The following is a 12,701-nucleotide window of genomic DNA, read 5'->3' as shown; positions in this document are numbered from 1 at the left end:
CAGGTTTTGACTAGACAATAGCCCAAAATTAGCTTATTGTGTCTCCGGAAGCATTTATATAATGGATATGGTTTTTATGGGAAAACCATTTTCTTGAAAATTTATTTAAAATAATTGTAATAATGTTTGATATTTTAAGGTGCCTGAATCTTAATTCAAGAGACCTCCTGGAAGGTCACCTCCTGGTTAAGTGGTATGTTTATCACCATTATATGAGATCATTTTAGCAAGGTTACAAAATACATCACTATGCTTCATCTTTAAGGCCACTGACAAAGAAGTCATTCAAACGTGTTCAATTATTAAACATAGAAACATGGCTTTTAACGGCAGATGAAACCAATTTAGCCAATCTAGTCTCTCATTCACCCTTTTTTGCTGTACAAATTTTAGTCGGCCCTTGGTCTCGCCCTTTATTCAGGTATGCCCATCTCATGCATGGTTGAATTCCCTAAATGTATTCATCTCTACTTCTTCTGTTGCAAAGCTGTTCCGCATATCCACCACCATCTCAGAAAGATAAAACGTCATTACATTTAAGCCACTGACTCTTTGTTATATAAGCGTAAGTAATGCTCTTATATATATCTCCTGGCCCTGCTAATATCTTTCTTGACCACTTCTCCTCATGGCTTCTCCTCCTTTGAACTAAACCTCCTCCTGTACTTTCTTAAATGCCTTTATGTAGTTAAATGTTTTTATCAAATGATGTCATTCTTTATGACCTTCCTTCTGTTACTTGCTAATTCTTGGGATACCTCACGTTATAATGTCATTGGAATACATCATAAAGATGGGCTTTGAATACTCCTGGAGTTTACAGTGGTGAGAAAGGTAAGGAAGATATCATCTGGAGATATCATTCAGTTGCCCTACAAAAATAGAATGTAGTTCTAAATAAAACAGCTCATCAGTCTCCTGAGAAACAAATAGCAAATGTTCCGTGTTAATATTTCTGAAAATGTAGAGTTTTACAGAGGTCTCAAGTTAGGATATGTCCTGGTCTATTTTTGGGGACATGAATAATCCTCAGTAAATGCATCTGGTCACGTCTTGACACTGAGCGAGTTTGCATCATAGTCTCAGTTATGGGAATCTGTGTGAAACATCTGTGGAATTGTAATGGAATTCAGAAAGAAAATAACAAATTAAGTCCAAGCATCCCAAAAAGCTTTATAAAGGACATGAAGCGCTGTATTTGAATCTGTGACTGTCTGAACTATATTAGGGCATCTGACCAATAATAAAATTAGAATAAAAATGCAACCAAAAATATTTGTAATTAATATTGCTTAGTAGAATCAATTGAAAGGAACGTTCTCTCTATTAAGCTAGTTTTGTCTGCCTTCTTTATCTTTCAAATCATGTAGCTTTGTTACAAAAGGAGTATTAAATAAAAAAAGTAATGCTGCTCCACTACTAAAAATAAAATATAAAAATAAAAACAAATTGCTTATTCTAAAGCAGCCAAGCACAGAGAAAAACTTCCAGCAGGTGAAGCAAACGGAACAAATCCAAGATCAGAGGCCATGTGGAGTGACTGACCACTTCAATGAATAGCGAGTGTTAATCAAAATGGAAAACTTTATTCATCGCTGTAACAAAGGTCAAAAACATGAGTAAATTAAGTAATTAGGATTGTTACTGCCTGTCGTGTTTTATACACCAGTGACCAGGCACTGTGCAAAAGTCTTCTAAACTATGCCAGTTGCTTTTTGACTAATGCTACAGTGATGAATAAAGTTCCACGAGTCGGTCTGTAACTCCTTGTAGAGATCTATGCTCTAGGAGAATACCAAATTACCAAAAACGTAACAACTGACAATATAAAAAATTAACAATAACATGAACACACCTAAAACATACAGGTACAGATGGAAAAGAGGGCACCTTCTGGCACGGTGGGTAGATACAGCTGAGTGGTCCCCATTCCACCCCAGTAATAAACGTATACACAAGAAGACGCTTGGTCTGGTTCCATAGTGAGAATAGCTTAATATCTATCTAATGCATGTCTATCTCATTCCCTCACTGTATTCGTCTCCACCACTTCTGCTGGAAGTTCCATTTATCTACTACTCTTTCAGTAAAATATAACTTCCTTACATTACATCTAGGCCTCTGACCTTCTAGTTTTAGACTGTGGCCTCTTGTTCCTCCTCATTTCAAATGTTTGCTTCCTGTACTTTCTTTTTCGTTCCCCCAATATGTCAATATCCTCCTAGAGAGGGGATCTCCAGAACTGTACGCAATACTCTAGGTGAGGCCTGACCTGTAACCTGTAACGCCTCTCGCTATACAACCCAGCACCCTGCTTGCTTTTTTGACACTTTATTGCAGGGGCGTCCAACATGCGGCCCGCGAGACCTGGAGGTGCGGCCCGCGTAAGATCAGCAGCCAGGGCAACCGATCTTATGCGGGCCGCACCTCGAGCCCTGCTACAACAAGAGCCCTGCTACTTACCTGTGGGAGGGTCTTTTGTAGTGCACAGAGGAAGCGGAACCCAGCAGAGTTCACGTGACATCACATGACTCTGCTCCAGTCCTGCTTCCTCTGTACAGTAGCAGAGAACGCAGAGGTAGGCCGCGCCCCCTGCTGAAGTCTGTGAGCCACATCGAGGGAGCTGCAGTGCAGGTAAGGAGGTGGGAAGGGTGTTTGAATGAGTATGTGTGATTGAGGGAATGAATCTGTGAATGAATGAGTATATGAATGAATGAGTGTGTGTGTGTGATAGCATGGATGTGTAAGTGCTGGAACCTAGGCATGATGGGACTGTGATTGCTGTTAGCAATCACACTCCTATCATGCCAAGTCAGCCAGTACATGCTGAAACCTAGCTAGCTGCCCCCCTTGTGTATTGATGCTGCCAGCAGTATGGGGTCTGCACATCACTTACAGCCACCCTGTACCAGCATGTACTGGCTGACTTGGCATGATAGGAGTGTGATTGCTAATAGCAAGCACAGTCCTATCATGCCAAGTCATATTGCTAATTTTTTTTGTCCAATTATGGTGTGTTACCTACTTTTATTAAAAATGTGAGTTTTTATTATTATTTTTAAAGGTGGGGGGTTATTTTCGGTTTTGGTGAATCCCTAGAATAAATAGAACTATTTCATTTTTAATTATCCTGAATCCTGAATTTGTAGTCACAAAACTTTTTAGGCCCAGAAATCCGTGAGAGGAAACGTAAAGGTTTTGTGTCATTTACTTTATTTTAATCTGCATATTTTATTAAAGGCCATATTTTCTCACAGTGAAAAATGAGTGTGGCCCGTGCACGTATACAATTCTGATGAAGTGGCCCACTGAAGAAAAAACTTGGACGCCCCTGCTTTATTGCATTGTCTGATTAGCTTTATGCGATAAGAAATAATTACTCCTAAGTCCCTCTCTTCCGTTGTCGCTGACAGAACAGTGTCCCCAATGCTAAATTCTGCCTTGGAATTTTTATGCCCCAAGTGCATTATTTTACATTTATCAATATTTAACTACTGCTGTCACACTCTTTAATTAATCCTGGTTTATGTTTTCTTCCTTCACTTATCCTGTATCTTAAAAAGATTTTATCACCCGTTTTGTTCAATTGGCAAATTTCTCCTCAACTAGCAGAAGGCCAGGCTCTTCTATGTTTTCAGGGGGTCTATATATCCCACCAATAAGAACAATCACTTTGTTACCAAGTTCTATGTAATACGCCGATAAATACGGTATATATCATGATTCAAAATTGTAATCCAAGAGAGAGCTCAGAGCAGGTAATGAGACAATCTGAGGTAAGTAGTGCGGAGATCAGCGAAATCAGACTCAAAGCCTGAAGTCAGGAGCCAGAAGCCGGGTCATACACTGAATAGCAGAAAATGCACTTGGTAGCCAGAAACAAAGCAGGGGCAAGGAGGTAATGAGCCTTGATGCTAAAATAGCCTGGACTGAGTAGGAAAGGGGCTGGCCCCACATATGTATTAGAAAATACCATCTCTATCTGTGAATAGTATGGGAACAGACATGATACAATAGTCTTTGTTTCTCTTCCCGTAGTACCTTTGTAGCTTTTGTTCCATCTCACCCATGTTTCCTTCCAGTTGTGTATTGGGTGTACTGGCTTCTTCTTGTACTGTTGTTTCATGGTCCTAGTAAACCACAATGAGGTGGTTCCATAGACTTTCTGAGGTCCTGTTCCCAGAATTCTTGTGCATACCCGCTATTGTATGTACCCGGTATCGGGTTCGACACAGTGAGGCCTTTTGGGATGAGGTTTTCCTTTTTACATTTTGTTAGAAAGAAGATCACTTTCTACATCGAGTTAAGTTGATGATTATTGTTGATTGGTTCAGGCAGCCTTTGTAAAGGTGAATGAGGAGAAGGGAGTTAATTTCCATAGATAACTTTACTTAATCAACTCCAAAGGTTACGGAGAAAAGGTGAGAGAGGGACAAATTGATACAATTGGTAGCGTCAGTTTATTTTATTTTCTATGGGTTTTCCTCAGTAGTCAACTCGAATTTGCTCTGCAATGCGTCGAAAAAGTTTATTATTATTTGTTTCCACTCCCGCAAACATTCCTTTGTACATCATAACGCCGTGTCTAAGAGCATTCTCTGAAGACATCTTCCCATAGATGGGAAAGATATCAGCACAATTCCAATAAACATAATTAAAATACTCCCACTCCATGTATTAGTCAAATAAATATTTTTTAAAGAATTGTTTTCTTTTCCAAGAACTGCGTGATTTCAGGAATCCCATTATTTGTGGTCAAAAATTCTTAATGATTGACTACCTAACTTTAAATATCAAACTTCTACTTAGCAGTAGGATGTAAAATTAATGTGGATTTCCAAAAAATAAATATAAATTAGGATGCTTGTACATAGTGCTATATTTTATCTAAGTATAGGCTGCAGATATTTTAGAAAAGATCTAATCTAAGTCTCTTTTTTTTCCAGAAATTGATATTGATATTTTTCCTAATCCCTTTTTTTTAACCACTTGACTGCCAAGATATTTTTTCACCAAATTTTTTCTATAGTTTTTACATATTGTGGTAAAACATTCCCCCAAACACCCCAAAACATATTTTTTCCAATACCTTTTCATTCCCATCACCACCAAGTACCATGTCCACAATCCTTTTATTGCTATTCTCCATTTCCACTATTATCAATAGAATTATTCCCTCTCGACCACCACATTATATTTCTATTGCTCCTCTCATTCTAGGCACTTTTTAACTTATCCAACTTTCTTTCCCCTACTTCCTTTTGCTCTCAACAACCTCTCCACTGAAACCTGAATAATCATATCTATATACCCTGCCACTTACCCTGCCCTCCTTTTATCATTGATGTCTGCAATGCATGGATTGTGTGTAACAAACTAACAGCCATACATTACCACTTCACCTCTAGTACCCTGCACCTTCTCACTGTAACTGAAACTTGGCTAACCTAATTTAACGCTGCCTTTCCTGCTGCTGTCTCCTATGGTGGCCACCACCTCACTTACACTCCCAGACCTGATCACAGGAATAGTGGTGGCGTAGGCTTCCTATTCTTCCTAATGTGCACCTTTTAACCCATTCCTTCTGCTACATCACTCTTGTTCTTCTCATTTGAGGATCATGCTATCCTGCTATTTAATCCCCGAAGACACCCCTTTGAGCCCATTGGCTTCGAAATTCCTTTTCATTACCTCCTCTTTTGATCTCATGCAGCATACTAACTCCCCTGCTCATGATGATGGTCGCACCCTGAACCTTATTTTTTCCTTTCCTGCTTTCTCACCTTGCCTCTTAAGTATTCCCAACAACCTTGTCTAACCAGAGACTTTAGCTCTCTATTATCTTCATAAATTCTCAATCGATTTACTTCCCTCAACTCCCCCAACTTAACCATGTCATGTCATAACCTTGCTACCTCTCTCTACAACGCCACCCTCACATCTGCTCTTGAGGATGTAGCCTCAACTACAATTGCTCTTCATGACACTCGCACACCTTTGAAGCTGTTCCTGCACTGCTGAATGTAGTTGTTGGAAGTCTTTGTCTTTGTCTGATTTCCTGCAGTTTAAATTCATGCTATGTTCCTACTACTCTGCTCTCACCCTTGCTAAGAAAACCTACTTCACCTAACTTATCTCTTCCCTGTCTTCTAACCTTTAATGCCTCCTCAGTAGTTTCAATTCCTTCCTTTGCCCTATCACAACTACCCTTTCCACTAACCTTACTGCCTCTGACTATGCCACATACTTCAATAATCAAATTGCAACTATCAGATGTTAAATATCTAGACAGTCCTTCTGCTGCTTTTGCCCTCTGACTTTGCACCCATACGCTGAACTCTCCTTCCACTTCTTCATGAAACCAATTCTCTCGTCATTGAAGAAGAAGTTCTTGCTCTTCTGCGTTCCTCTTGTCCAACCACATGTCCCCTGGAACCTATCCCTTCTCATCTTATGCAGTCTCTCTCTCATCTAGTCATGTGCTTACACTTGCTCATATCTTCAACCTTTCTCTCTCTACTGGATCTGTCACATTCTCCTTGAAGCATGCCTCCATATGTCCAATCTTATAAAAGCCCTCCCAGGCCCCAACTGATCCGGCCAACTATCCTTCCATTTCTCTACTTCCCTGTCTTTTACTTTTGGCTTTCAATACCACCTATATGTGATTTGTCAGGCCCTGGGTCCCAATTCCTGTAAGCGCCAAGCACCCTTACCTGGCATTGTTGGTGGTTCCAGCGGTCGTGAGGTAGGCTGCGTTCCCGGGTTCAGTTGTTGGTTTTGCGCTTCAACATGCTTGTGGGGGAGAGGCTACGTCAAAAGCATACTGGGGGAATAGTATGCCCCTTGAAGCAATATCACACAAAAAATGCTTCACAGGTGTGGCGGAGAGGAGCGTCTACCTGCAGCACTATATAAGCCCATGTTATTCTCAGGCCAGTGCTTGATTGCCTTCCAAGCTGTGGTGTGAGCTCCATTCCTGCACCATTTTCCCTGCCTCCACTAGCTGTGCTGTTGCCTTATTACCTCACTTGTCTCCTTGCTACCAACCCCCGCTTGTTTAATTGACTACCCCGCTTGTCTCCTGGCTACTGACCTCAAGTATATTGTTATTATTTTAGCCATATTTTTATTGTAATTATTTGTTTCCACTTTTTAAGCACTGACCTCGCCTTTTTGCTTCTATTAGATTGTGTAACTACCTTACCTCGCTAACTCGATGTCTACATAATTCCCAAAACTCAATTTCCCCAAAACCAAACTTATTTTCTTCCCCCCTAACTTTTCTAACCCCTCTACCATCTTCCTTTAGCTCACCTTTCCTAGTACTTTTCCTTTAATACTTTTACTTATAAACTCATTCTAGATGGTAAGCTCATTTGAGCAAGGTCTTCCTCACCTCTAATTTCTGTAAATCAAAGTGTTATGTCCTTTTTACAATAAATAATAGCAATATAACTGTGCTTTGAGGTAAAACCCACATTTGGGGCCTTGTGTTATTTTGCGGGTGAGAACATAGCTGTCCAACTAGTTAGCTAAAACTATTGCTCAGTTAGTGGTCTGAGTGGGAGCTGGAACTTTGTTTTGGTTTATGCTTTGTTTGTATGAAATGGGCCCTATAACATAAAGGCACCTGCCTGCCTGTGCCATCTCTGCCCCTAAACAGCCCCCCTGTGCCATTTCTTCCCCTTAAACAGTCTGCCTGTGCCACCTTTGCCCCTTAAACAACCTACCTGAGCGACCTCTGCTCCTTAAACAGCCTGCTTGAGCCACCTCTGCTCCTTAAACAGCCTGAGGGTGTCATCTCTGCCCCTAAACTGCCTGCCTGTGTCAACTCTGCCCCATAAACAGCCTTCCTGTGTCATCTCTACCCCTTAAAAAGCATTTTCACTATTACATCATTTATTTAAACAAGGTCATTATGGATAGTGGATAAAAATGGATAATACACCCCTAATTGAAAGAAAAAAGCATAAGCACACTTTTAAAATGACACCATTAAACCTCTGATGGATGATTCTCTGCCTGCCATTGTTTCAAAGTGCAATGTGTTTTGTGAACATCTAACAAATATATTGTTATCGTCTCCTTTATTATCCAAAGTGTTTATAGATATCTTGATCAGCATTTTTGAAGTTGTCTTGTATATGTGTGTGTCCGACCTACAGCATCTCACTCTATCATGCCAAGTAATCAAATAACTTGCATAAAACATCTGAAAAAAATAAATGATTTACGGACCCATCAGGAAGGAAGCTGTCTGCCGTCTATTTCCCCCCACTGAAAAGTTTTTCAGTGTTGTACCATAGATAAAAGATTGTTATTTTAACGGCATATAATGATTGGTTGTTAGTGTATAATGGTATCTTAAGATAATAGTTTGTGCCAAAGATTTAATAATGTATACATCCGAGCCAAAATTGATCGGCTTTGTGATGGCACGCGTACATTTAAATCTAAATTATCCTGCCATTCTTCAAGAGGGTGTGTGCATTAACACTGAATTCCTTTGTGTAGAAAGTGTATGTAATTCTTCATTTATCAACCAACTTGGAAGACGATCATAGATGTTGTTTAAAAATGTCCTCGTTATCCTGGGAGTACCAATGTGGATGACCAGTATCCACCTGTTTGAGGTTTAATGGCCAAACATCTTGTATCCGGAGAATGATACGTACTGAAATAGGTCTCATACATTAATCTAATGGTACGGAAAGCTGACCCCTAACTGGGTCATGTGATTGTCTCTCGGGCTTCACTTGTGCTTTCATCCTGTCTCTGATTCCCATAATGTCACCCCTCTTCCCAGTGGGAATCGCTTTATGATCTACAAAAAGGGGCTATAGAAAAGAAAAACAAGGAGGATGCTGGAATGACTCATGGAATAGACATATCCTCTCTTGTACCAAACATGAGCAGATGGTAAGATGTGGGAACAGAGACAATAAAATGCAGTATAATGTACAACAATTTATTAATGAAAAACATCTGATTTCATCAGGTTAAAAATATGTTTAAAAAATATTTTGCTTTAAACTGTTTTTACATAATATAATGTTTTCAGGCAGATCCATATTAGTATGGGTTCTATTTCTGTTATCTTAGCCCAATCTATCAGACAAAACCCTGACTCCTTATCATGCAGCTTGTGGTAAACAATACAATGGCTCATTGTTAGGCACCCAGGCCGACATTCTGACTTCATTTGCATTGCCATAAAGAATCATCTCAGTGCAGTGAATGCACAGGGAAAGTCAACCGAAACATCACACGACTGTGTCTGAACATATAGGAAGCTTATTGGAACAAAGTAGATCAAACCAAATGTTTGTCGATGCTGTGGTTGAAAAATATTTGTTTCCATGGGACTTCAGATTTAGCAAATACATTGTGGACCTTCAGGGATATTTCCAAACCAAACATTTCTCTCCTGAGCTGTAGTGTGTCTTGCTATTATCAATCTCCAATTTATTTTGCAACAAACATGAAACACATAAGGATAACAATCATTCCCTTATCAATGAAATCAAGAAAACCCAAAAAGTTGGATTCCTACCTTAAATAGGAGCAAAACACTGCTCCAGTGTAAGTGTCCTTTTTGGCGTTCTTCCCACGTTAGGAGCTTGTGTCTCTCCCCACAACCACCATAACGAGACATGTTTAGTGTAATTGCAGCACCTTAACATACAGTTTAAAGTTGGTTGATTACATTACTCATGGTGTGAACCCCAGTTATATGGAATACGCTTTTATACACCAATTTTGCCATTTTTTTTTTTTTTTTCTACATTGCCATAATGATTTATCTGGCAGAGTCTAAAGAAAAATTCCAGAATGAATAAACTGATTGATCATGTCAAAAAATTACGCTTGCTTCTTATGGAACCGAAAGGCACAAGGTAGATGCAGTAGATGTGGGCTGCTTGGCCACGTTGTAAATTAAAAGGTTTTAGATAAAATATTTACACTTAGATGGAGAACTGGTTAAAAGACACAATCCAGCAGGCTGTTGTTTTTTTACTTTCTTTGGAGATGACACTAAATTGTATGAGGTCATTAAATCAGAATTTAATGTAATCTCACTCCTGAGAGATTTGTACAAAACAGATAAATGGCAGATAGAAAAGAAAAACAAGCATGGTAGAGCTACAACTAGGGCTCTTGGTGCCTGGGGCAGGGGTGGAGGTCCAACCACTTGCTGGTGACACATCTGCTTCTAAAAGTATTAGGAAGTTTAAGGGTGTCCTGGAGCATTGCTCCTAGGCAGCTGAACATGTGCCCCTCACTTTATGGCACCTGGGGCAGATACTCCTCTCACCCCAAGGAAGTAAAAGCCCTAAAGCGTGCTAATTATAGGTTTGATGGCTCTATATTGTAGGAGAAATCCTCTACAGATAAATTCTGGGAGTCAATATTAGACATTTCAGCCGTGCACAATTTGTTGCACAAACTAAAAGGTTATTGTGTATTAAAAAAGGTATGAAGCGTGATATCCCCTCGTTAAAATGCAGTACGATTTGGGGGGGGTTCAGAGACTGCCAACAAAATTAATCAGCTATGAAGACAAACTTTACAAATTGGAAAGGTGATGATATGATTATCACAAGGATATTCAAGGATAATACACGGGCTGTCTAGGGATCTTTTCATTTATAGAACTTTACAGACCTGTGGATACAATTTTCAATATGTTGCTTAATTATTGAAAGCATATTATTTGTTTCCTGCTAATACTTATTGCATTTATATTCTATCTAATTAATCTGAGGCTAATATAGACTATTCTTACACTCTAAGGTTAGGTACAGTACTCAGTTCTCACTAGCAGAGAAAAGAGTTTGTGTTAAGTGATCTCTGGGGTAAGTGCAAAAGTTTCAACGACTGATCAGACTTTCAGTGCATGCACACATTTCAGCTGGTGAGGTCAAGCAGCCTGTAATTGTAAAAGTACATGCTGCTTTCTCAAAATGTCTTAATTTTTTTTAACACCATAAATATTTTTTATTCTGGGCATTTTTATTAGCATTATATGCACAGTGAAGTTAATGTTCATGTTTTAATGTAAAATTGGAATGTGAATCGAAATACTATGCATCATTGTTCAACTTCTTACGTTATCTATCTGTACTTGATAGAAATAACCCTTTAATAGTGCCCTCTTTTTAACGCAGTGTTTATTTTGTTACAATTGAATAACCTCACTATCACATAAGGAATTAATATATAGAATTTCTATTTAATGAAAACCCCTCTTGACACTGTAACAATATATTTTCACATGTGTTTCCGTGTAGTAATAAACAATAAATCAATGTGAAATAAAACATATAACACAAAGAAAACATTAGAAATTTGTCACACATAGATAAAAGAAAGCAACGTTTCTGTTTAATTCAAACGGAATTCAGAGCTAGTCAGTTCTTCAAAAAATACTTTCAGTGTCTATAGACAAATAAAGCAAACATATTCTTCCAAACCTCAGATTTTATTGTATTTTTTAAATAAGACACTGCGTGTGCATGTTGCAAGAGTAACCAACCTGGAAATATTGAAGTTTCCCTTGTGGCCACACAAGGATAAATGATTGCCAATAATTATGTTTTTCTCAGCTGTTAGATATTAGAAAATCAAAACCACCCAAGTGTCTGCGCACCCAAATAATAAGTGAATAAATTATATGTGCAACGTAAAATATGTACAAAGATACCCTTTTAGCGAGAGTTCCCACACACAGTATCCAAAAGGTTCATATATAAAAAGAAAGGGATACATTTATGGTGTAGTATATCAAAGTAGGTCTCAAAAATCGCTAATAAGCAAATCAGATCCTTACAATTTAAAGGGCATAAATATCCCGATATATATCTCCTTAGGAGTTTCTTTATCCCACACCGTTACTTGTAGATAAAGAAGGTAGGCAGAGGAGGGGAGTAGATAAAAACGACAATTTTAATGTATAAAAGAAAGGCAAACTTGTTGTCCTCCGTTTCGGATGTGCAGAGTCCAGGCTTTAAACTTTGTAGCAGCGCTACCACAAAGAGACGCCGTCTTAGTCCTCTGATCCACTGTAATTCTAACTCGCAATTACGGAAGTGGATTAGAGGACTAAGACGGCGTCTCTACAACAATGAATATTCCTCTTTACGCATGTATTCTTGGCTACTGCTATCCTACTGTGCAGAATGTTTCTACCTTCAACTTGGCTGGAGATCCAGCAATAATCAGACCATTAATGATCATGGGGTATCAGTGACCAAGCCCCATATTAAGGGTTGAATGGGTGAGGCAAATGAAATGCTTGCTCTTTCTTATCACAGTTAAATAGTATTGAATCCCAGCCATTTTCTCTTGGTTTAGTGACACTGTATTCCAGTTAGGTCTCATCTCTCATGGGGCTCCTTGACGTGGCTGGTGAGCTTATCTGCTTTGGCCAAAATACAGCTCTAAAGCTTTATGTTTTTTTAAATTTAAGAATTAAGAAATTTAAGAATTTATGAGTGTTGGTAATTTGTAGACTTGGGCACCAGGGGGCTCTTCGTGTTCGTCTTCGTGCTCGTCTTCGGGGGGAAAAAAATCTTCGTATTCCGCGAATATTCACCTGTTCCTGTCTTCTCTTCGGGCGAATATTCGTGGACATTCTTCGTGTTCGGTTAAGGGGTTAATACGGGGTTAACACGTAGCAGCTCTGGTGCCAGGAGTTT

This window comes from Sceloporus occidentalis, unplaced genomic scaffold, assembly GCF_023333645.1.
Source record: "Sceloporus occidentalis isolate IW3139 unplaced genomic scaffold, rSceOcc1.0.p SCAF_49, whole genome shotgun sequence".
Lineage (NCBI taxonomy): Eukaryota > Metazoa > Chordata > Lepidosauria > Squamata > Phrynosomatidae > Sceloporus > Sceloporus occidentalis.
Note: the sequence above shows the minus strand (reverse complement) of the source record.